The sequence below is a fragment of the Panthera leo genome, chromosome D2 (genome assembly GCF_018350215.1).
Source record: "Panthera leo isolate Ple1 chromosome D2, P.leo_Ple1_pat1.1, whole genome shotgun sequence".
Classification (NCBI taxonomy): domain Eukaryota; kingdom Metazoa; phylum Chordata; class Mammalia; order Carnivora; family Felidae; genus Panthera; species Panthera leo.
In genome coordinates, this window is record NC_056689.1 from 26,518,839 (window position 1) to 26,545,089 (window position 26,251).

Sequence of the window (26,251 nt, forward strand, 5' to 3'; positions counted from 1 at the left end):
ATGCATCTATGCATCTATGCATCTAGCTGGATTGCTTTCATAAATTGTTAGGTCACAAATCCAAAAGTTATTTCTATTTCAACATTGCCTACCAACTCACTTCAACTACTTTAAAACTTGGTTAAAAATATTTTTTTAAACATGAAATAATTTAATTCCTACAGTGTGTAAGGGGATAAGTTGTATATTGACTGAATGAAAAGGTAAATAAGACAGTGTTGATTTCTTGATGTTTTCTACCTCCTAACCAGAAGCAAAAGACCCCACTATCAGCAGGAAGAGAAGATAATAGCAGAGTCAGATATTTACTATTAAAATGGACCAAATTACCCCTTCGCCCAAGATTTATTGATTGATATAATAAGACTAGGGTGTGAAACTTGTGAAACATACCAACAGTTCCATGAATATTTTGTTTTGTTTTGCTTTGGCTTAAGACTAAGTGTTTTGGGGTGCCTGGGAGGTTCAGTTAAGCATCCGACTTCAACTCAGGTCATGATCTTGCGGTTCGTGAGTTCGAGCCCTACGTGGGGCTGTGTACTGACAGCTCAGAGCCTGGAGCCTGCTTCAGATTCTGTGTCTCTTCCTCCTCTCTCAGCCCCTCCCACGCTTGCTCTCTGTCTCTCTCTGTCTTTCAAAAATAAATAAACGTTATAACAAACAAACACTAAGTGTTTCAACGATTTTCCTAAGCTCCACTTACTTAAGGCTCACATACATTTTAAGGAAAAGTATTGGAAGTGATACTTTGCATTTTAGAAATATGCAACAATAACCCCAATATTTTAATTGCTGGTGTGTTAATGGCTGATTCAAAACACAGGTGGCCCAAACATTTGTAACAATTGAGTGTATAATCAAGCTGACTTAGAGAAAGCATGTTTGGATTCACAGTTCTCAGCCTATAGCTCATCCACTGCCACAGGCCAACTCTACCTAATTAAAACTTGGTTTCAAACTCTGTAAGGTTTGCCAATAGATTTGAAGGAGTATTATTTATGTGAACACATCTCAACAAGTTCTTGTAAATTTGTTTCTTAAATGAGCCCATGACCATCCTTTATTAAAATGCTCATGGATTTTCTTTTTTTTTTAATATTCTAATCATAATGGGTGGCTCAAATTGCTTCATAAACCATATTTTCTAAATCACTTCAGCAGCTGAGAGGTCCTGCTTATGTATAAAACAGTGCATTGTTTTCATGCGTTTACTTTTGTTCACAATAAAAAAGATTTTGAGGAAATAATTTCACCAAAATTGTTTTTTAGCTACCATACAAAGTGCATACATTATTTTAGTTTCCAAACTGTGCCAAACTATATTCCTTGGCTTTCCATTTTGAAATCTTGTGTGCACATAAAAATTCTTCTACTTTTTTTTTTTTGTTATTCTACTATACAAATTATGTGCAGCTATTTACTTGAAATTGTGTTCAACTTGTTAGGAATGAAGTATAATGAATATAATTAACTGAAATTATATGCGTATTTTTTCTCTCAATGGCTACAATTTGTGTTTAGGATACTACTTATGTAGTCTGGATATATTTATGTGTTGCTTCTTAGAGGAAAATGAGAGAGTGAGCACCACAATTTCTAAGCAACTTAGATCACAGTGTGAGACAGGTATTGGTCTTTCTAAGATAATGTGGTATATGGTGCATGACCAGTTAGTCTCTTACTTAAATTACAGACTAATCCATATTGCATAATGCAATGGAAGTAGAAGACTTTGATTCAGAAATGGTAATTGTAGAGTACAGGTTGTAGGGGCTACACTCAATAACATAAAGGCAAATGTCAGCAGGGAACACATTATTTCTGTTTTTCTGGATGCAAAGAAATACAAAGCTTTGTGTAATAAACACTCAGTGCCTATAAATAGAATAATGTAATAAGGCAGGTGCAATAGACATAGGTCTGTAATTTAAATAAATAGGAAAACCAATTTGGATATCTGTCATGGAATATAGGTTTGATTTTACAAAGATTGGAGGAATAAATCTTATGTTATAGCACAAAACCAAATAACCATAGAGTCTAAATTCTTAAGTGGATTCATAGTTGAAGCAAATTGTTACTTCCACACTGTGAATAAGGACATGTCAGAGTTTTCTATACTGAATCTGGGGAAAGTGGCACACCTTTTCCCTCCTATTAGATGTTACAGCCTCATACTAGTGGAACAGACAGATGTGCCTTTTGTGGCTTTCCTCTGACAGAATGAATACTATAATAAATACTAATAAAGGAGTTCAAACCAATTCTTTATGTTCCTTATGATTTCCACCATTACAGCTTATCAAGTCTCTTGTTCTTTCAAACTGGATACTACTAGACCCTCAGAGATAATACAGCAGTGTTCTCAATCTGCCCTTTGAATGGGTATATTGAGCAATGTTCCATCAACCACCCTTAGTTGTATGGGAAAAAAATTACCACTTCACACAACAGACAGGATTCTTCTTTTGGAGACCAATGTATGGGGCTGCCAATAGACCTCATGCTTCTTTTCTACTTGTGCCATTTATTTTATTTCATTTTTTACAAGATGCTTCTGCAATTATCCCATGGGCAGCTTCATTGCTGTGCTACAAATATAGAGTGATGCTGCACAAAGAATGGGCATGTTCAATACAACTGTGTTAAATGTGTTTGGTTAGCAGTTCAGAAGAGTTACTTGAACTTAAGGCACGTGCATTCAAGTCCAGTTCTGCCACTTTAAGCAATATAACATGAGCTCATTTATCTCATCTGCACGAAAAGGATAATGGTGCTTAAATATGTTGTTATGATGGTATGATGATAAATGCGGTAGCATACGAGAAAGGGGCCTTGTGAACTCTAACGTGGATCTGAATTTAGCTACTTAAGTGCCCATTTTAAATTCTACATGTAATTGTATTTTATAAAATACTTTGCATTCATACAAATTATTTCATCTATGAGCTGCTTTTATTCATGAACATCATAAAAAGTTTAATTTTTTAATATAGAAGCATCAGTCAACTCTTCCAAATTTTTACTAGGTCAGGAACCAATGAATTTATATAGATTCACTCTGTCTCCAATTTTGTATGTGCAAAAAACCAACAACATTAGTCAAGAGTATTTGTGATTGTAAAGAGCCCAAGTATTAAATGAATTGTTTTCAAAGTGTTAATTCATTCTAATATAGTGTTATTAAGTTCTTCACTCCAAGAACAAATATGCATGAATAAAGAGACACAATTTTTTGAACCATTCTCTGTCACAGAGAATTAATTTTTCAAGACATGAAAACTATTAGCACAGTAAGAAGCAGTCAATAGTCATCCTAAGTCAGATAATATGGCATTCTAAAGAACAGGCAGAATCATTTACTTTACTTGTTTCTATGTTTCAAGTAAATGTGACATTGGCCATCAATGTCTTGTTTTGAAACTACAAAAGAAAATAGTGGGCATCACTTATTCTGCTCAATGGGTATTAACTGTAGAGATATCTGTATTTGAGAACAGGACTCGAACTATTCAATTATCTGGGGTTTAACTTTTGGTTTCATTTTAGTAGTGAAGGAATGCATTCAGGCAGGAAGACAATTTATAGGTTTTATAGGTATCTTGTTCTTAGGACTAGTAGACTTGTATCCAGAGGCAAACGTCTTTTTCCTTGTTTTAAAAAAATATATTGCAATAACCCTGTATGGCGACAGATGGTAACTATACTTGAAGTGGTGAACATTTCATGATGTATATAAATGTTGAATCACTATGTTATACACCTGAAATAATATAATACTGTATTTCAACTATACTTCAGTTTAAAAAAAACACATGCACATAGTATAAAGAAAAATAAACAAAAATATGTTATTTTATATTTTCCCTACTATTCTTCTGACATTACACGCACACATAAGAGTAAATACTCTGCAAAATCATTATGTGGCAAGCATTTTTTCACCTCCCTTCATGCTACTCCTGACTGCTTAGACTCTTCACTACAGTGATAGCTTTAGTGTGTCGCTCTACAGAATAATTCCTGAATCAGGTCCTTCCCACCTTGTAAGTACTTGTCGATCCTGTATCTCCTATTCTGTGCATGGAAAAGAAAAACGATAATATGACATGATTTTTTTTTTTATTTATTTTTGAGACAGAGAGATACAGAGCATGAACGGGGGAGGGGCAGAGAGAGAGGGAGACACAGAATCGGAAGCAGGCTCCAGGCTCTGAGCCCTCAGCCCAGCGCCGGGCGCGGGGATCGAATTCAGGACCGCGAGATCGTGACCTGAGCTGAAGTCGGCCGCTTAACTGACTGAGCCACCCAGGCGCCCCATAATATGACATGATTTTTAAGGAATGGATTCAAACATTACACTGCTCTGGCACGATTTTTAGAGGATTTCAACGCTTTCTCCAGTGATCACCAATGTAAATGTGATAATTTGGCAGGAAAGTCAAGGAAATATTCTTGGGAAGGAGGATATATGTTTTTCAAATCTTAATGAAAACACTATCATATATGTACATATCAGTATCATATCTTCTTCTTTCCATTTAAATAATGAACCATTGATCTTAATTTATACTTACGAAGAACAAAGGTTAATTGGCAAATAAACCTTCGCATTGTTAGCTACCCACTTTAATAATACTGGCACAGATTTTTATAAATCATAGATTATAATTACCATGGAGAGGAGCTATCTAATATTTTGCACTACTGAATATCTTTCCTTTAGGTTTCAGAGACACTTTCTCTTTTAGAAGACAAGATATTATGTTGTATTTTAAGTTAACCAGTATTTCACATGGCTCTGATTCATTTGGAATGATTGTACTGAATATGGACAGAAGAAATGCTTTAAGTACCCATTTTTCTCTCTAAGTAAATATAATTCAAAGAACTTTCTTTACTCTGTTATCTCTCACAAATTATTTTTGGTGGTTTACTATAAATATTATATGTATAGGAGCTATTATGGTAAAGATAAAAAAGCTATAGTCTGTAGGAAAAGCTAGAAGAAATATTTTAAAATTCATTTTTGAATCATAGTCTGTGTCATTGATCATCATTGACAATGAAAAGATTGAGGTGTAAAATGTGGGACTGGAAACTAATTTCTAAAGTTTCAATGAAATCCTGATATCTTTATGGAAACAACAGACAAATATTTGCCATAAGAAGCACATATGTGGCCATCTCAATAAGTATCTAAAAGAGAGATCTCAAATCTAAAAAGAGCAAAAGAAGCCTGTCTTTTTTTCCCACAATTTACATGTTTTAATAAATATTATGGATAAAGTATTGTGGATATAATAATGATCAAATTTTCAGGTATGAATCCTAGTTTGAAATTTCCTATGCACCCAGACATTTTATGGAAAGGGAAAAGCAAAGGGTGGGTTAAGTAAACAAACATACAAAACAATGAACAAAATCAAATGGAAAATAATAATAAAAAATAAACAAATTACCTATCTAACTCAAATTCCTATCTTATTGTTCACTCCCCTTATCCCAGGAGATGTCGTAACAGAATTCTGGAGATTGGTCAAGTACAATAAGATTATTGTATATTATTAGATGCACGGAGGAGATGGTCATGCCAACTATTAGAAGATATAATCCCTGTTATATTGTAGATGAAATTGTTTTGGAACATCTGTTTCTCTCTGTTGTACCCTGGAAATGACAGTGTGATGCAGAAAACACTGTACATGATCCTTCATAACTTCTAGATGAATACACAAGAAAAAAATTGCAAACACAGAAATGTATTTCTCTACCTTTCTTTTATTCTATCATGCCAAAGAAGATATGCAATGAGTAGAAGAAAGTAGTTATAAATACCAGTTATAAATACCACCTATGACCATGTCATGAGTTACAGAAAGGTGGACTATAGTAGTTCTGATTTAAGTATGTTTGTATATTTATTAACCAAATATTTTTTTTTCTCTCCCATTGTCCTCCTACCTAACATTGAATTTTTTAAATGAAATTTGTTTATATATCAGTATTTATGTTACAAATATCAAAGAGGAAATGTGAATCAACTAAAAGAATGAATGAACATCACCCATCCACAAAACAAGGACTTTGTATACATTTCTCAGGGAGTTGTTATCATTTCCACATGGTAATTGAATCATGTTAGATGTAAGCATGACTTTGTTGTCTTTCTTTGGAAATAAAACATATTCTAAACATAAATGTATGAGTACAAATTTGATAGCGGGTGTACTGCAGTGACTTTGTCATATATTCACTAGACTAGGCTGAATTACGTTTCTTAGATTAATTCTCTTTCCTTTATGTTTCCAATTAGGAAGGGAAACAAACAAAAAAATTGCCCAAGACTTGGAAAATGGATAAGTCAGGGGCAGTTTATGTAGACCCAGTAGGGTAAAGCTAGCTGGGTTCCCAGTGGATTGGCTTATTTGAATAATATTCACAAGCTCCAGAGCATTCAGGCTAGCCATAGTTGTCTGAAATGTGGTCCCAAGGTGGTTAAGGCACAATGGCCCAGAATGTGAGAGTTCATTAATGGAAATGGTTGGAATATGGACCAAACTAGCTACCCAAGAAGGGGAAAACATCCGCCTCTAGCCAGTGGCTCAACACGGAGTCAAGACAGTATTAAAAACAAAACAAACAAACAAAGTTACACTACAGTTGAATCCTTGATGTCTTGAAATCGAATTTCAGCTTGAATATTTGGGATATTTGAGTGGCCAAAATAAGACAGGAGACTTTTAGAGAATAAGGCAGAAGTTGCCTTAAACACCATGGAGAACATCTTATTTTGAAAGTAAAAAGGAAGAACACAACATGAAGAAGTATAAAGAGTCTTTGTAGGCCAACCCGTTGCCATGGAAACATGTATACAACACTAGCCAAAAATAAATAAATACCAGATTTAAATTTTGATGGCCTCAAACAGTATCTTGATGGAGTTGTAATGTGTTTAAAGTACTAGTTACGCATTTATGATAATAACATATTGGTATATTCCTTAGATCGAGGTTGGAGGTCTTGCAGCTTCATTTTTAGAAGGCATGAACTAAAAGTTCAGTAAAGTATATGTAAAAGCTAGTTGTATTCATAACCAAGAGTAAGGGACACATGTAGGAAATAGGCAGAACCTCTTGATAGCAAGCAGGAGCGGAGTAGAAGGCACAAAGCAACGGGAGGTCCTCTCCTCAAGAGGCTGAGAGATATGCCTATATGAAGAGATTGTTGACTCGGGAAAGCAATAATTTCCACTTAATTTTAGAATGGCTCAGGTAGTGGCAACCTGTGTAAGATTCTTCTCTTAGTCATGGAGCAGAGTGTAAGGGTATATGTTCTGGAAGAGTGCAAGGTTCATGGGCTAAGCAAACAATGAGCTCAAGAAAGAGAATCTCTGATATTGAAAGAAGAGAAGCAGTAAATGCAGTAAATGTCTTGTGTCCAAATTTGTCAGTGTCTTAGAAGAAGCAGTTTTGGATTAAGAGAGATTAAGACCCAGTTGGTGGGTTATTTTGTTTGTTTCTTTGTCTTTTTGTTTTTTTGTCTTTTTTCTAAGTTGTTGGGAAGTCAAGTAGGCATCTCAATCAAACTGGATGCGTGGGACCTACTGGAGAAATAAAAGTTCTATTGAATGCCTTTTCCAAGAGTGCAGCATTGTGTATTTTGAGAAGTGAAATGTGTGCATGGGCACTAAAGTTCATTGATGTCTGAAATGCTGAAGGAGATAGGTAGAGTCCTAGTGAGTCCTTGTATTGTCATCTGACCATATGTGGAGACATTTGTGACTTTGATTTCTATTTTGGGCATTGTGACACAAGAGATTCCCAGAATTCCTTAACCTGAAGGGGACACCTCTTCTCTTAAGCTATAGTCAAGAGCTTGTACAAATGTGCAGATTTCACCATTTGCTCACAAAAGCCTTCAGTCTTAGGAAGAATTCCCAAATTTTCACCAGATGTGCTGATCTAGGGTCCCATCCTTTATCAGGGACATCTCAGTTAAGGGATGGTAAGCTGCAATATTCTACTGAACTATATAAATTATGATGGCAGAAATATCATTGGTACAGTATATCGACTGATTGCTATTCACTCAGTTTGTTCTAAGGGGCTTCCCAAGTAGCTAAGGGGTGTGGGGAAAAGTGATCTCCAGCACCATGATATTTGGCAAGGGACTGAGGACAGGGAAAGCCACTCCATCCTACAGGTGGAATATACCAGTGACTTCAGATTTGGCTCTGTCCTATTTAAGAAGGCTTTGTTAACCTTGCCAAGCTTGTAAGGTGCAGTTTTCATGACCCAAGGAATAATGATGGAAAACTAGGTAAGGAGGGTTACAGTCTCAGAGTGTGTGGCAGCCTCTCTTTTCAGGAGAGCCAGGCTGTTGCCAGCAATCTGCACTCTAATGGTGCCAACACAGGCAGTTGATTTGTGTTTGTTTTTTTTTTGTTTTGTTTTGTTTTTTTCTTGTTTTTGTTTTTTTGCCTCGGGACCCCATATGCAATTTATGGCCATCATAGGTGGTCCAGAGACTCTAGGAGGCAGACAGGGAGGTTGCTAACGTCTTTACAGTGAAAAGTCTCTGAGAGCACTAATGGGAGTGCCTGTTGATTTTGATTTGGATGGATTCTAGAGCCTATTTTTCAAGGTAGGCTGATTTGTAAGTAGCACCATTAGTGAAATTAAGTAACATCTGTAAATGAGGAGTATAGTGCTTTCAGTACTCACAAAGAGTTTTTAATGAATGTGCCAAATGCATTTCCTCAGTGGAGGATATCAATGTGACGTCATACCTGTGCTCCTGAAGAAAAGTGGATGCAGTTAAGATCTTGTCTGCAAAGATGGTGTGCACATACATTATAGGGAGGCTAGTAAAGGTGTGTGTGTCCTCTGGAGGTGAAGGTTAACTGCTGCTGAGAGGTTATTAAAGTAAGGATGTAGTAGAACATAAAACATATTAGCCCAGTATGTAATATAGAAAGATATTTACTGGCTACTGATGAATAGAGTTAGTAATTTCAATACTATTGGGTGTTGGGGACTTAACGGATATGACCACAGCCTTAAGGTTGTGGTAGTTTACCATGACAAGCCATTTAATCTTTCCTTGTTTAAGAACAGGCAAAACGAGGCTGTCAAATAAAGAAGCAATGGAGATAATCACCCATTCATTAATTAGGTCTTATATAATAAATTCTGATCCTTGAAGACCCCGTTTTGATTTATTTGGGGATGTATTAACCATTCTAACTAGGGGCTCATGGAGTCCCATTTTATCAAGCCAATTTGTAAGTGTCAAAGACTTAATTTAATTTAAATTTATTACTCAATATGTCAGAGTGTTTATGTCTAAGATGAGATATTTCAGGGCAAAGGGTACTATGACTATGGGAAATTTAGCCAAGGTTGTAATTAAAATGAGGCATGGCTATTTTTTTGTCTAATTTATATTTAGTTATTTTCCCAAGATTATTTGGGATACCTTGTTTAAATTTAGTGGGATCCCAGGTATAATTATAATTTAAAGCCCAGTATTGATTAAGCCCATGAATCCTTGTCTATGGTGCATTTTAGCAAATGCAGTTAATCTAGAATCTATGTAGTAGAAACACAAAAGCCACTTACTATTCTTATATATTATTTCTATATACATTTTTAAAATAAATTTTGGATTTTTAATTGGCTCACATTATGGATTTTTATTTTAATGAATTATGTGCATGTGTATTCTGTTGTTAGTTCCTCCCCAAGTATCTTGGGTTTTGTTTCTATTTAATCCCTCTCCCCTATTTTTTTTTCCTGTTTTGAACTTCTAGTAGACTAAAGCCACAGTATTCAGTTTCTGTGTCTGTTTGCTAAGTCATAGTGAGGACTTTCTGTGGCATTACAAGAAAGGAGAAGGATAATGGTAGCCTACCTCATAGGCAGCCATCTTTTGTTCCCACCCTTCCCAGTCCACCTCCCAGGGACTGGGGTCTACACCTAGAGAGGTGTAGCTGGCTCTCCTTGGGACAACACAGCCCCTTATCCAAAGTGTCAGTCAATCCACATGTTGACATGGTGTGGCACTTAGTAAAGCACAAGTACACTGGACAATGCTTTTTTTTTTTTTTTTCATTATTTATGCAATTGGGTAACTTTGGCAGCTGCGGGAGGACAGAGGTAAGATATTCAACTCTGGTCTAAACATTGGGCCACTGACCTAGATGCAACCCACAATACCCCTCAGGATCTGGGCAACATGAAGTTAGTTGACAACAGCAAGGTGTGTAGCAGCACAGAAGATGGGCCATCTAAGCAACATCAACAGAAACGGAGTGTCATTCCTCCTACTCTGAAGAAGTCTGGTCGATATCTTCTTCCACAGGAGTCACCAGAAGTGCATGGATAAACCAGAATTCTGCCTCAAATAACAATTAAAACAAAAACAAAAACAAAACAGCACTGGTGTTGAAGAAGTGACAAGACCCTGAAATAAGCCTCTGCCAAATGTAGGAAATGACCAGGAAGATACTGGAAAAGTGCCCCCAGAAGTGCAACTCAAGTGATCCATCATTCCTCCTGCCCTAAGTGAGGACCTCGCCTTGGCTGGTATGCAGCCAGTCCCCTGAGTTTAGCCAGTATCTTTAATATTCCATCACCAAGGACATTTGGGTAAAGAGAGACGTGGAAACCACCAATAGACACAGATTAAGTTTTTGATGGCAGGACACGACACTGACACCAAGATAAGTGACAGGCAGGACTCTATTATAGGCATCTCCAAATGAGAAAATGGTGTCAGTCAGGGTCATACAGAGGGTGTACCTGGGGATGGGGTAAGAGAAAGGTGGAGCTGTAAGCGGCAGCTTATGTACGGTAAGTGGGGTGGGGTGGCTAGGTTTTTCTGCCTCTTCTGAATTGGTTGGTTTGAATAAATTTTCAGTTTCTGGGTGTCAAGGCTGTCCCTAGTCGTCTGACACCTGGCCCTAGGTCAATGAGCTCAGGTACATAATGACCCAGAGTGTGAAAGCCTATGAATGCAGGTGGTTGGAGTGTGGACTTAACTAGAGAAACTGGCTGGCTTCTAGCTAGGACCTCAGGACTAGGTCAAAACATATTTAAAACAAACAAACAAAAAATCATATTACAGGCCTCATCCAGTCCTACTGAATCACAATCTGCATTTTGATATCTCCAGAAGATATCAAAGATATCCCCTGGGTGGATTGGTCAGATAAGCATCCGACTCTTGATTTTAGCTCATGGTCTGATTGAGCCCCTGGTGAGATGGAGTCCACGCTGGGCTCCGCACTGGAAGGATGGAGCCTGCTTGGGATTCTCCCTGTCCCTTTCTTTCTGCCTCCCACCACTTCCACGTGATCTCTCTCTCTCTCTCTCAAAATAAATAAACTTTAAAAAAAAAAATTAAAATGTGATTTTTTTTAAAAAAGCAATTCTTTTCTGTCTGATGAATAAGTGGGCTAGATGTACTTTAAAACATGTTTCAAACTTGGAGATTCTCTCATATTATACATATTAGAAATAACCTAGAATAATCCAATCTCTTTAGAGGATGAAGCAATTCATTGCTAAAAATAACACATTTTGATAACACCAAATAAGCAGAAGCCCTGAGAAACATGAAAATTTCTACTGGACGTCATTTTCATAATTGAAAGTACTACTTGGTTCTAAAAGAAGATGTGTCTTATAAGGATGCAGGATTTCTTCAAGGTCCAATATCTTTAGAGTTGCAGAAGAGAGTCAATTACATAAAAGCAACAGAAACAATATCCTAACCAAGAGCCAGAGCCATCAGGCACTAAACATGGGTCTCAAATCTAAGGGGCATGTTTAACTTCACCGCTTCCATCTTTTTGTGATTGAGTCACCAACAATTTTAAATAGCGTTCATATGTATCCTTAGTATTGCAGTCAAGGGCTCAGCTGCATCCTAACCAATAGTTCTAGTTCTTAAATACTCAGGAAATTAAAAGGGCAATTCCAAAAATATTGCTTTAGGAAAGCAGCCCTCCAAGTTTTGTAGGTTGGTATAATTGCAGTGTCAGTGGTAAGCATTTTAAAATTTTATGAAAGTTTAGAATCACACAAAATGTAATTGACTCTATATTAGTATATCAGATTAGAAAATCTAAGCTTGTACATTTATATTGATATTTTGACTGTTTAGGACAATGTGATCTTTAGAAAAATGTTTTCGATGTGTAACTCCAATTTCAAATGTAGAAGCGGGAGCTTAGATTTCAAGTTAAAGTCTTGCTAAATTTAAAATCAATGTTGGAGTGTTTAAGGTAACTTTGAATCACTCCATTAAAGACCTAATGTATTGTAATTTTAAGGATCACCTAAGTGTTTGCCAACCAAATAATGGAGGAAGTTAGAAAGGAAATCAAGTATTTCAAAGTATCTGATTAGTAGAGGGACTATATGTAGAACCTATCATAGTTTGTTTAAGTAACCCACATTGCCACTTAACTCCTGTGGCCATTATAAATGGAATTTAGAAAATTCATTCTTTTGTAAGCAGCTTTGTTAGTGGAAGAAAAGGCAATAATCAAAAGTAGTTCAAGAGATATCAGTGTGCATTCTTCTAAGTAGCCATGCATCAATTTTGTTTCCTGATAACTTCCAGTCTTACTTTACAGGTGTAAAAATAATGGCATGTGGCCCACATAATAAAGTTTAAGTATTTAAATATCATCATAAAATTGACAGAATAGTAGCCTCTTGTGAGCAATAGGGATTTGGGAATAAATCTAATCTTCTCCATGTAGAACATTATCTCTATATTTTATTAATGGAAATAGACAATTTTCAAGGATTTTCAAATCATAAATGCAACCCAGTATGAAAAGTCTAAAGCTCAGACCTTCAGTTTTTATCCAACGGAAAGTTTAATCATGAAATCAATATTTTGTGAACAAAAATTCTAGTGAGCTGTGTGTGCCTGGGGAGAATATTTTCATGGCTCAGTGATGCTACTTAGTAAGTGAAAATCACTGAGGCATAACCAGAGAAAGAATTTTGTGAAATAAAACATTCAGCTGTTTTTACAAGATATTGGGCAATGCAAATTATTTTGTCTAACCACTGTGATTTTTTAAAGCTTGCTGATGCCTATATAATGGCCCATCAGGGCACTATAACTCATAGTAGTGTGCTTTTCATTCCCTTGAGTTTATTGGTACCTAATGCTCCATTGTAAGTCATTCTGCATCACCATTGCATAAGCTTAAAGTTCTTAGAAGAAGAGATTTGGGGTGGAGAATAATAGTGCATCATTTTCTCTTCTCTACTTCTCTTCTCTTCTCTTCTCTTCTCTTCTCTTCTCTTCTCTTCTCTTCTTTCAAAGAGGAAGAGACTAAAAGAAGTAGCTCTGTGTGGGGTCATATAAGCACCCACAAAGCACTGGGGAATCTATGGGGAAAGAATGGGAAATGTAACCAACACCTTCCCATCTGCCATAAAGCTCTACAGTGATGACTCATTTGGTTGTGCTCAATGTACTTGAATGGTGATTTCCTTAATTCTAGAAAACTGAACAGAGCAAGCAACAAAAAGATGTTTCTTTCCTTGTAAGAGTGAAAATGAGAGGTTAAAAAAATGAAGGAATGAATATGAATATAAGTAAGTAATATAAAAATAAATGTAAATAATAAATATAAATATAAATAAATATAAATTAAAAAATACAAATATAAGGGGAAGTCTGGTGAGACAAGATGCAACTTACACAGGGGAAAGTAAAATAATTAAAAACTTGGTTGATGCTTTCTAAGTAAATCAATGTGTATGTTGATCTGTTACAAGCTTCATTCATCTTTTTGTTTTGGGGTTTTCTCTTTTCTCTAATTGCCCTCACTGTCGATGAATTCATGGTTTAGGTTTCTCTGGTGGGGAAGTAGCACAAACATGTGATGTAACTCACCAGAAACAGAATCTGCGTCAAGTCCCCCAGCAAAGTGTGTGTATATCATTATCTCATAGAACCTAAGCCCAATTCACTTCTTTTCAAATACAGCTGGTTAATCTAAGTGTGATGGACAGGGGTGTGAGCCACCCAGATCTCCTGCAGAAAGGACAGCGACCTGTCCCTGGTGACCTCAAGGATATATCAAAAACAGGAGGAACCAGAAAACCAGGTAAGCAGAGCCACAGAGAAAATATTTTCGAATAATCAGAGGCAATAGAAATATAATGTATTAAGATTACTTAAGAGTCTTTCTCAAGTCTATGTGAAAAACAAAACAAAACAAACAAATAAAAACCTTAATTTTGACCTTGTGACCCACAAGTATTTGGAGAACTGCTCACAAGTACGTATACTGTTTTCCCATTTTTCATATAGAATTCCCTGTACGTAACAAACTTCAGAGCAGTTCTTCAAAACAAGCTGAAAGACTGTCTCCCAGGCTGTAGTCCTCAGTAAGACAAGGAATAAAGCATTTACTCACCTACTTTGCGATTGGCTTTCTTTCAGTCGACACTCCTGAAAACACAAAGACTTACCCAAAACAAGCATTCTAAAATGCAAAGATCCTCATAGCTTGGTAGGCTAGAAATCTTTGCAAATGTTTGGAGGGCAGGAAAGTTTCCCTAGAATCATTTTAACACCCCCTTAGGAGGCCACTCATTCTATTTTTTTTTAAGTTTATTTTTACTTATTTTGAGATACAGAACAAGCTGGGTGGAGCAGAGAGAGAGAGAGAGAGAGAGAGAGAGAGGGAGGAAGAATATTAATCAGGCTCTATGCTGTTAGCACAGAACCCAATGTGGGGCTCAAACCACAAGATCATGAGCTGAGCAGAAGTCAAGAGTCCAATACTTAACTGACTGAGCTACCCAGGTATCCCACTGTTCATTCTTTATCAACCATTTTATCAATACAAACAGAAAGAAAACATCAAATAAATCCCTATGAAAGGACAAATGGTTCATTTTTGATAATATATATAATTATTTTAAAACCAACAATGTGTCAGATACTGTATTAAATTATGTATATTCATTATCACTAATCCATTCATGGATCAATCTGTAACTTTATATAGATAAGGAAACTGAGGCTCAAAAGAAAATGAATGAATGAATGAATGAATGATGAGTATAGCAAAGCAAAGACATAAGCCAAAATATATATCTGAATTCCAAAGCCTATGATTCTGGCTTTTGGGCAAGGGGTGGGGGAATAGGATAAAATTTGAGAAGAGGAAATAATGCTGATACAATTACTAGTTTACCCAGTGGCTGAGAGCAGAGATAGGCTAGAAAGAAGGAGAAATGAAGTTTAGAGGCCTAAAATAATTTCACAAATGTTTTCCTTCGAAGTTGCCGTAACCAATGTCAAAACTCCATCAAATTACTTTTGCGTGAAGTTTGACATAAAATAATATAAATGAAATATTTTAAATTGGGCTCCCTATGTATAAACTAAAACTTTTAAAAATGTAAGGAAAGATTAATATAGTCCTATCAAGAACTTTGATAATCACTGACTAAACGTATGAATAGAAGCTCAGCATTATCACATATTTTTGTGAGTCTCTGGAAAATACCACGTGAAACACAAAGGCACATTACCTTGATAGCTTTTATTATTTACATGCAGTCAAGGTTTTCATGTATCTAATGAGAAACTCCTAAAGGCAACACACAACAAGATGGTTACCTTGGCAACTGAGCCTGGCCAACCACAGAAACATTTTAATAAGGCAGCCGCACCATCAGGGATAAAACAGTCCCAGTTTGACAGGGGAGTAAAATTGGCACACTGAACCTGAACAGGGCAGGAACACACATAACATGGGCACAAGCAGATGCTGTAATATGATGTGTTCTAAAATTCCACTTGCAACAAAAATCATTACTGCTCAAAAGCTACACTAGTTACTGAGGAAAGCTTAATATTCTGCTGTGCACTGGGTTCTCCAAGGTTGAGATTTTGGTCTGCCAAAATCTTTAACATCATACTGGATGGTCTCAGTCAATTGAGTCTAAGCACACAAATGATATTTTGAATGGGGCTTGCAAGGACACTGAAAAACTTGGTACTGTGCTCCATGAATGCCTTTGAAATAAATAGATTTAGAGATAACTGTAAAAGATCTAGAGATAACTCTAAAAGATCAAAGCTTGGGATGCCTGGGTGGCTCAGTTGATTAAGCAACTGACTCTTGATTTCAGCTCAGGTTCATGATCTCATGGTCATGAGACCAAGCCCTGCATCAGGCTCTTCTGCACTGGGCATGCAGCCTGCTTAACATTCTCTCTCTTCCTCTCCTCCTGTCCCTCTCCTGTTTTCATGTGCTCTCATGAGCTTTCTCTCTCTGTCTCTGTCTCTCTCTCTGTCTCTCTCTCTCTCTCTCTCAAAAATAAAAAAATAAAAAATAAAGGGTCAAAGCTTAATCCACTGATCTCACCTATTAAGTAAGTAGGTGTGGAGCACTGAGAAGTGAGAACTGTGCTCTTCCTCAGTCCCTTCAAGCATATCACATGGGCATTTCTAACACTCTTCCTTTTTAAGTCTGAGTTTTAGTTGATGGTCTTCTGAGAAAGTTAATTGGAATGTTATTTTTTATAGACCTGACTAATACCCTACAAATTCGCTTTGGCACCATAGGATAAGGTAATTCAATACATAGGTAATACGCCAAACAGAGGAACCCAAATCCTACACTATTATTTCAGTAGGTACAGGCAGCTGGGTTGCAAACACCACACTGTAATTAACATATTCACTCAAAAAATATTTCAACTGTTTAGGCTGAATGAATATGTGCATAATATCCTCCAAAAAACGTGCTCTATATTCCTTGCATTGAATCAGTGGGCCCTGTTAGAGGTAGTGAGAGTTCCAGTGTGTTCTCTGACCTAACTCCCAAGGCTGCATTGGGTACCCATTTTCCACCTGCTTAAAGAACCCTATAAATAATACTACTTATCACATTATTTTGAATTTTTGTATGCTGGCTTGTGTCTTCTTTTAACTTAAAACTCTTGGAGAATAGTAATCCTATTTGTATAAACGTATATCCCCAGGACTTTATCGGTATCTGGCTCAGCATAAGCGTAAAGTAAATGTATTTTGACTGAATCAGAAAAATAGGAGAGAACACATGTGAATATAATTCTCCTTGCTAGTGGAACCCCTGTTGACTTCTGATCTTTCCCGGGATGCAGTTTCCTCACACAGTCACTTGGTAACTTGGGTATTTCTGATTTACATGGAAATAAATGCAGAGTGAGAGGACAGCTACTATTTCCCCCCTCTTTGTTAGATTACACTTACTCTGCATTATCGGTTATCTAGTCTTACCTGCTGGAATTTTCCCTGCCTGAGTACCCCAGATATAAATCTCAGAGTTAAGACCTTACTTTTCAATGTGTCACATATACTGGTGTCTCCTCATTTTGTGCTCGTGCTCCTTGTCGACTGGCTGCTTCCGTAAGAAGCAGCTGACTAAACCCACTTAGGCTGTCTAATCATAGCCCCTGAACTGTGTCTGCCTCCAGAGCTGTTTAACAAATTATTAACATGATGAACAAGGGTTTTGCTTTTTACATTTTGTGCATTGTCTTTTTGCCAGGAAATGCCTAGATATTACGTTTTGTCCTCGTGAAAAGCCAATCACATGTAAATGAGATCATACAGTATGTGTTGGTCTGTGACTGGCTTATTTCACTTCTATTGCTCTCCAAGTTCATCCATGTTACCACAGGCTCCTAATGCTATAATCCATATGAGCGTGCAGATGTCTCCCTGAGATAGTGATTTCATTTTACTTGGATATACTTCACTGTGGGCTGAATGTTTGTTTCCTCCCACAAATACACATGTTGACATCTTAGTCATCAGCGTGATGATATCTGGAGATGGGATCACTGGGGGTAATAAGGTCATGAGCATGGGGCACTCGTGAATGGGATTAGTGGCTTTATAAAAGAGACCCTCAGCTCCTTCATTTTATGTGAGGATAAATCGAGAGGAGTGCTACCTGGAAGAAGTCACTCCATAATGGCATCCTGATCTCAGACTTCTGGCTTCTGGGATTGTAAGAAATAAATGCTGTTTGTAAATCATCCAGTTGGTGGCATTTTGTTATAGCAGCCCAAACAAACGAAGACATACACAGAAGTGGGACTGATGTGTCATATGGTAGCTCTATTTTCATTTTTTGAGAAACCCCCGTACTGTTTTCCATCATGGCTCTGCCACTTTCATTCTCCCCGACAGTGTGTAAGGATTCCCTTTCCTCTACCTCCTCACCAACACCTGTCATTTTTTTTTTTTTTTTGTCTTTTTGATGGTAGCCATTCTAACAGATGTGAGGTGATATCACATTTTGGTGTCAGTTTTGCATTTCCCTCATGATTGGCGACACTGGGTACCTTTTCATAGACCTGCTGGCCATCTTTATGTCTTCTGTGGAAAAATGTTTATTCAGGTCTTTTTCCCACTCATAGAAGCAGAGAGCAGAACAGTCACTGCCAAGGGTTTGGGGTGGGGAAAATAGTGAAATATTGGTCAAAGATTACAAGTTCAGATACGCTAGGTGAATAAGTTCTGGAGATCGAACACACAGTGTAGTGACTACAGTTAATGATACTGAACTGTACACCTGAAATTTGCAGAATAAGAGAATAAATCTTAATTCTTCTCACCAAAGGAAATAAAGCTAACTTTGTAAAAAGTATATGAAATGGTGGATATTGAATTTGATTGTGGTGATCAGTTCACATTATATATGTATGTCAAACATTATATCGAAACATCATGTGTGCACTTTAAATGCACACAAATTTATTCATCAATTATACCTCAATAAAACAGGGGCAACAGGCCTGCCAATCATCTGTTCGAAAATAGAGTGTATAGGCTCACTATTCCATCTTGATCTTTTAAATTTTTTTCAGAGAGTAATATTTACTTGAAAGGTATCATTCAATCTTTACATTAAAGTTTTTGCACATAAGATTAATATTATATCTATTTTTCAGGTAAACAAACTGAGACTGAATGGAAGTCGTGTGTGATCTAGAACTACATAGAGTCTGGACAAAAATCCAGGTTTACTTTCTCTCTGAGAGTCCTCCAGGCTCTGCAAATAATATCCCATCTCAGAAAAAGAACTTAACATGTTTACGAATTCCATTTGAGTCACAAGAAATGTTGTATTATTCATATTGTTCTTAAAAGGAATGTTATGATAATTTGAGAGGATTTAAATATAGTGGTGAAACCTTAGGTACACGATAAGAAACAAAAAGACTTTTGTATATAATTTGTCAAGCTATCGTGTTGTGGAAAAGTAGAAAAGGCTTTGAGGAATTTTTTTTTTTTTTTAATGTGGCATATATAACTTTGTCCCTGTTGTATATGGCATGGTTTGTATGTGGGAAAGGCCTCCTATTAGACATCTAATAGCTCATTTGGGGGCCACTGTTATATTAGAAGAGCTTATCTTTATATTTTTTTCCATTGTCTCATTTCCCTTAGAAATCTGTGCAGTTTCCTTTCCAGGAAAAATATAATCTGATTGGATGAGCTAAGAAGCTATTTCATAATAGGCTTCTTGATAGATAGACTTAATAAACATTCATTTAGACTTACGTCAGAAAGACCAAACAAATGTCATATTTTTAGAAAAAAATATAAGATGACCTTTTGAAACAAGGCTAACAATCTCCTACCAAGATGCCTAAGCGATATAGCTAATGTTGCATCTCATTTGTCATGATTTACAGCCACACAAATGACATTTGTATTTGAAAAGGTCAGGATGGATGATGTTATTGCTCAGTAAGAGTAACACCCACTACAATTTAAATTAGATATTTTACAAGTGCATTACTGGAAATTTTTAATGGACGCTGGGGACAATTGATGATACTTGCATCTGAAATATCCCCATTTGAAAATTATCACGGCCGTGTGTAATTATCTGTGATCGAGAGTGGTGAAGATGTTAGGTCTCAGAACTTTTCTTCTGGGTCGTATCTTGGGTCTATGTAAAAATCTCTTTGGGTCCACCTCTGCAGAACTTGCATGGCCCATGCTTTAAGTGTGTGTCTTAACTTTTAAAGTATCATCACAGGGGCGCCTGGGTGGCTTGGTCGGTTAAGCGTCCGACTTCGGCTCAGGTCATGATCTCACGGTCCGTGAGTTCGAGCCCCGAGTGGGGCTCTGTGCTGACCGCTCAGAGCCTGGAGCCTGTTTCAGATTCTGTGTCTCCCTCTCTCTCTGCCCCATCCCCACTCATTCTCTGTCTCTCTCTGTCTCAAAAATAAATAAACATTAAAAAAAAAAAAGTATCATCACAAACTTGTCTTCCAGTCAATTGATTGTTAAAAATTTAGGATCGATGGTGGGCAAACTTTTCCTGTAAAGCACTAGTTAGTACATTGTGTACATTTTGTGTTATTCATCTCTAGAGTTGTACTGTGAAATACACAAACAAATGTGTGTCTGTGTTCCAGGAGAACTTTATTTGCAAAACCAATGGTGGCTGCATGATCTGTGTTTTGACTCCTGATGGACTATCAGAGTTCTACAGTTTTGATACGTAAAAGTTATTCTGAAATCTTAATGTGCAAATTGCCAAATAATCTACCATGAACAAAATTATTCTTAGGGCTTTTTCTTTTTTAAGGAAAGACAGTCCCTCATTCCTCTTTACCCAAGCTTTTTCTGAAGAGCATAGTATTTCTGTGAAATATCGGTAAGTAGTTTTGTGGTAAGTATGTGATAGTTTCATGGTGAATTTGGGAAATATCGAATTAAAAAAGCATAACAGGTTTCTCTGGAGGAGAATGTGCAGGAACTTTTAATATAATGAAATGGACCATAGAGCAAAAGGAGAAAGGAAAATTTTTTAAAACTTATCTGGTGTGTGAGCCTTTTTCTTTTTTTTGTTTTTAACAAAACATTTGTCACTGAATCATCAGTGGGACACAGTTTGCAAGAAAATTAACTTCAGTTTAATTTGTGAGGGAGTAGGTAGTAATTTAATTATTTAAAATGTTACCTTAAGGTTTTTTGGTTGATGTTTCTTTATAGAATTGACAATTATCCATGTTAGTTCATAAGAAAATTGTGAGGTGACTCACGATATCTGTCATATAAATCTTTGCCTTTAAAGAAGGTTTGGAAGTAAGAGAAAATAAAAGAATCGAAAGGAAAATTGACATTGTTGTCTTCATACTAATGATAACTTCACAAGTAAAAGCACCCTACTGGTTCAAAGGACCCCTCACAATTACACTTCGATGTTATAATGTTTGGGGACATTTAGGTAATGGAATCTCTTTATACCTTTTTCACTGCAGCCTGTTAGTGAAAACAATTTTAATAATATTAAAAATAATGTGATTTAACGAAAGTATAACCAGAAATATTTAAGTAAATTTTCCTTTTGTTAACTCAATCTCTAAACTTTTAATTTTTTTAAAATGTCATTTTTATTAACAACATAGTAAAAAATAGATGTTGACAAGGATGTGAAGAAAGGGGAATCCTCTTACACTGTTGATGGGATAGCAAACTGGTGCAGCCGCTCTGGAAAACAGTATGGAGGTTTCTCAAAAAGTTACAAGTAGAACTACCCGGTGACCCAGTAATTGCACTACTAGGTATTTTTTTTAAATATATGAAATTTATTGTCTAATTGGTTTCCATACAACACCCAGTGCTCATCCCAACAGGTGCCTTCCTCAATACCTATCACCCACCTTCCCTTCCCTCCCACCCCCCATCAGCCCTCAGTTTATTCTCAGTTTTTAAGAGTCTCTTATGCTTTGGTTCTCTCCCACTCTAACCTCTTTTTTTTCCTTCCCCTCCCCCATGGACTTCTGTTAAGTTTCTCAGGATCCACATAAGAGTGAAAACATATGGTGTCTGTCTTTCTCTGTATGGCTTATTTCACTTAGCATAACACTCTCCAGTTCCATCCACGTTGCTACAAAGGGCCATATTTCATTCTTTCTCATTGCCACGTAGTACTCCATTGTGTATATAAACCACAATTTCTTTATCCATTCATCAGTTGATGGACATTTAGGCTCTTTCCATCATTTGGCTATTGTTGAGAGTGCTGCTATAAACATTGAGGTACAAGTGCCCCTGTGCATCAGAACTCCTGTATCCCTTGGGTAAATTCCTAGCATGCACTACTAGGTATTTATCCAAGGGATACAGGTGTGCTGTTTCAAAGGGGCATATTAAGTACCTATTAAGTATAACCAAAGGTCCTAAATTATTGAAACAATTAATGAACTTGAGAAAAAATATGATTGCACTTTTTTACAAATGATTCTTTCATATCTCTTATCCACCACCCATCACACACTGTCAGCTTCTTTCTTCCTTGCTGGTGGTTATAGCATAATGCTATCATATTCCATATTATGCACAAACTATATGTTCATGTTCAAATGGCTCTTTACTTATACATACTTATTTTTTTTAGTTCTGCTGATATTTTTTATTTGTAATAATTGTTTGACTTATTTTTTGTTTAGGATGAGATGTATTTTATTTTTCCATAAAATTAATAAAAGTATATTTCTATTAATGATTTTATTCAATATATTTCTATTAATGGCCTTTATCCATTGGCAGAAGAAAATATCAGAATCGTTGGACTGAGGGATAGATGTGATATGTTTCGTTTCTATCAGTGTTTGTCAAATATTCCTAGTTAAATTGAAAATTCTAAAATGCGACTCTTACATCTTCCCAAGGACATAGTATTATGCTGGGTATTTGGGAGACTGATGAGATGAATCCTCCTCAAGGCGCAGCTCATGAGGCTTTCCTGGGGATCACAATTCTTGAGGAATTTCATTTAGAAAAAAACAATCTCAATGAAAAGGCTTCTTTATAATGAAGCATTGTTGGAAATTACAGCAACAGAAACAATATGCAGAATGCACAAGGACTTGACTTTAAGTTCTCACCATTGTGGTTATACTAGTGATATCACCATTCACAATTTAGTTAACTTTCCCAAGCCTCATTTAGCTAATCTTCTAAACGATAATAATAGGACCAATTTTTCAATATCACTGAGAAACTTAAGTGAGATAATGAAATTACACAGGTAGAGGAAAAATGTGTCATGTTTCTATGTCCCAGATGGACAAAACAAGCACAAGTCAACAAATAAATACGTGAAAAAATTAACTAGTAAATAAATAGCAAACAAAGTGTCAAAGACCTTAGAAGAGAGAGAATTATCTTTAACTAATGGATGTCAATAAAGAAGGAGGTGGTGTAAGAAGTGGGTATCCCTTTACTGACTGTTTTAAATAGAAAACAATGGAATATATATCAAGTATAAAAGAAAATATCTGAATAAATGCAGGTGGGCATGTGATGGGTAGAGAGAAAGACACATTAAGGAAGAGAAATTAGGTATGTGTGGCAAATCAGGAGAGAGTGTTTTGAAGAAAGTTGTAAAGGTAAATTTACATAGATCTGAGCTGATCATGCTATCATAATTATTTTAAATTTCATTTAATAAAGATAAAAACTGGATGGTATCAGCTTCTAGTAGTGGAAGCTCTAGATATAATGATTAACTGGATGTGCATTAAAAGAAGGTAAAATTGGGGCACCTGAATGGCTCAGTCGGTTGAGCATCTGACCTTGGCTCAGGTCATGATCCTATGGTTTGCGGGTTCAAGCCCCACGTTGGACTCTGTGCTGACAGCTCAGAGCCTGGACCCTGCTTCAGATTCTGTGTCTCCCTCTCTCTCTCTACCCCTCCCCTGCTCATGCTCTCTCTCTCTCTCTCTCAAAAATAAATACTAAAAAGCATTAAATTTTTTTTTTGAAAAAAGAAGGTAAAATTGGAGTAAAGTTTTCTTCAGTGTTGCCTGGGATATATGTGATAGTAATAACAGAAAAGGGAGAACAGTAAGAGGTGCAGATTTTAGTCCCAGAACTGGAAAAATAAAGATTAATATGGAATAGCATAAATATATGTATGAAACCAAATAATTTAAAAACACATAGAAATTGAGTAAAGTCATATATTGGGACTTGCTTATTTTTGAATTGGCTAAGATCCTTTAATTATAAACACATTTTGTAATTTCAAGTTTATTTACCCAATGAGATAGCATTTAAAAAGCAAAATAAAGCCTTGGTTAGTTGACCCAAGTGATGTGTGATGGTAATCCACTCTGTTGAATGGCTGACTCCACCGTATTCTGTTTTGTTAATTACAGTAAGATAACAGCAGCTTTTAAATTTCTATCTCTGTAAGAAGTTAAGCAATCACAAAACTGTACAGATGAATTCTCAATCATTCAGTCCAAATTCTTTATTTCACAGATGCCCAGATGACTTACTGAAGGAATCAGAGCATGCTCTCCAAAATGTGAGTTGGTAATCTTTTCAAAACATGATTTAAAACTATTTCATTTTCTTGTAGAAAACATCACAGTATATGGTGATAAAGTGCATAAAATCTGTTAGCATTAAGAAAATTCAGAAATCCTTCCTACCTCCCCAGTGATCCCTTAGGCAGGTTTTCAATGCTATACCCAGGGTTTATGAAGTTTATGCACTTACTAAAAGACTGAAGTTATGAATGTGTCAGTCTCTCAAAAAAAAAAAAAAAAAAAGCATCAGTCTCTCTTTAGAGAGTAAAAATCCAAGAAAGAAAATTGGGAAGAATCTTAATGATAAAAACAACAGTGTATATGATTACTTTATGCAAAATATATATGCAAAAAATGAAAAAAAAGAAAAAAATCTGAGTTATCAAATAAACTCCATGGCAAAAAAAACCCACAAAAACCAAAAAACAACATGCTCACACATACACACACAAAACAAACAACAACAACAACAACAACAAAACCCTACTAACCTGATTTTAAAATGGGCAAGGAATTTGAATAGGTATTTCTCCATAGAAAACAAGCAGGTATAAGAAAATCTGCTCAACATAATCATCAAGGAAATGGATATCAAAACCACAATGAGATATCACCTCACCCTGTTAGGAGGGCTACTATCAAACAAAAAAACATGAAAAACAAGTGTGCACTAGAATGTAAGGAAATTGGAATCCTCTACACCTTATTGGTAGGAATCCAAAATGGTGTAGTCACTAAGGAAAACAATATGGAGCTTCCTCAAAAAAATAAAAAATAAAGCTACCATATGCTTCAATAATCCTACTTCTGGGCATTTATCCAAACAATTTAAAGAGATATTAGCACTTCCATGTTCACTGTAGTACAAATCACAATGGCCAAGGTGTGGAAACAACCTAAATATCCATCAATGGATGAAAGGAGAAAGAAAATGCAGCATATACATATAATAGAACATTATTCAACTTAAAAAAATAAAAGGGAAATCCTACCATTGTGACAGTATGGAGCCATCTTGAAAACATTATGTTAGGGGCACCTGGGTGGCTCAGGTCATGATCTCGCGGTTTGTGGGTTTGAGTCCTACATCGAGCTCTGTGCTGACCACTCAGAGCCTGGAGGCTGCTTCAGATTCTGTGTCTCCCCCTCTCTCTGCCCCTCCCTGACTCATGCTCTGTCTCTGTTTCTCAAAAATAAACAAACATTGAAAGAAAAAAAAAATGAAAACATTATGCTAGGCGAAATAAGCCAGTCTTAGAAAGAAAAATAATGTGGATTCCCCTTGTAAGAGGTATCTACCATAGGCAAATGCATAGACTCAAATAGTGTGATGTTACCAGAGGTGGGGGGAGGGGGATGTGGGAAGTTGCTAATGACAGGCATACAGTTTCAGTTATAACAAGATAAATAAACTCTAAAGATCTTCTGTACAACATTGTACCTACAGTCAATAACACTTATTGTATACTTAAAAATGTGTTAAAGGGCAGGGGCACCTGGGTGGCTCAGTCAGTTAAACATCTGACTTTGGCTCAGGCTATAATCTCATGGTTTGTGGGTTTGAGAACTGCATCCTGCTCTCTGCTGTCAGCATAGGGCCCACCTGGGATCCTGTCCCCTCCTTCTCTGCCCCTCTCCCACTCTCGCTCTCTCTCTGAATAAATAAACATTAAAAAGAAAAGATTTATAAAATGTGCTAAAAGGGCAGATCTCATGTTAAATGTTCTTACCAAAATGAAATAAAAAAAAAAATTAAATCCCAATACCAAATAAATATCTCCATTTCGCAATGAATACTATGTAGAACGTTCACTCTCTTAAAATGGCTAAAATTTGGAGCTATTTAAATGTACTTAAAAAATAAA

The 26,251-nt window shown here is 36.3% G+C and overlaps 1 pseudogene; it reads left to right on the forward strand.

The window, feature by feature from the left end:
- The first annotated feature begins 10,239 nt into the window (after positions 1-10,239).
- Positions 10,240-26,251, forward strand: part of LOC122201801 — a 31,061-nt pseudogene continuing 15,049 nt past the window's right edge.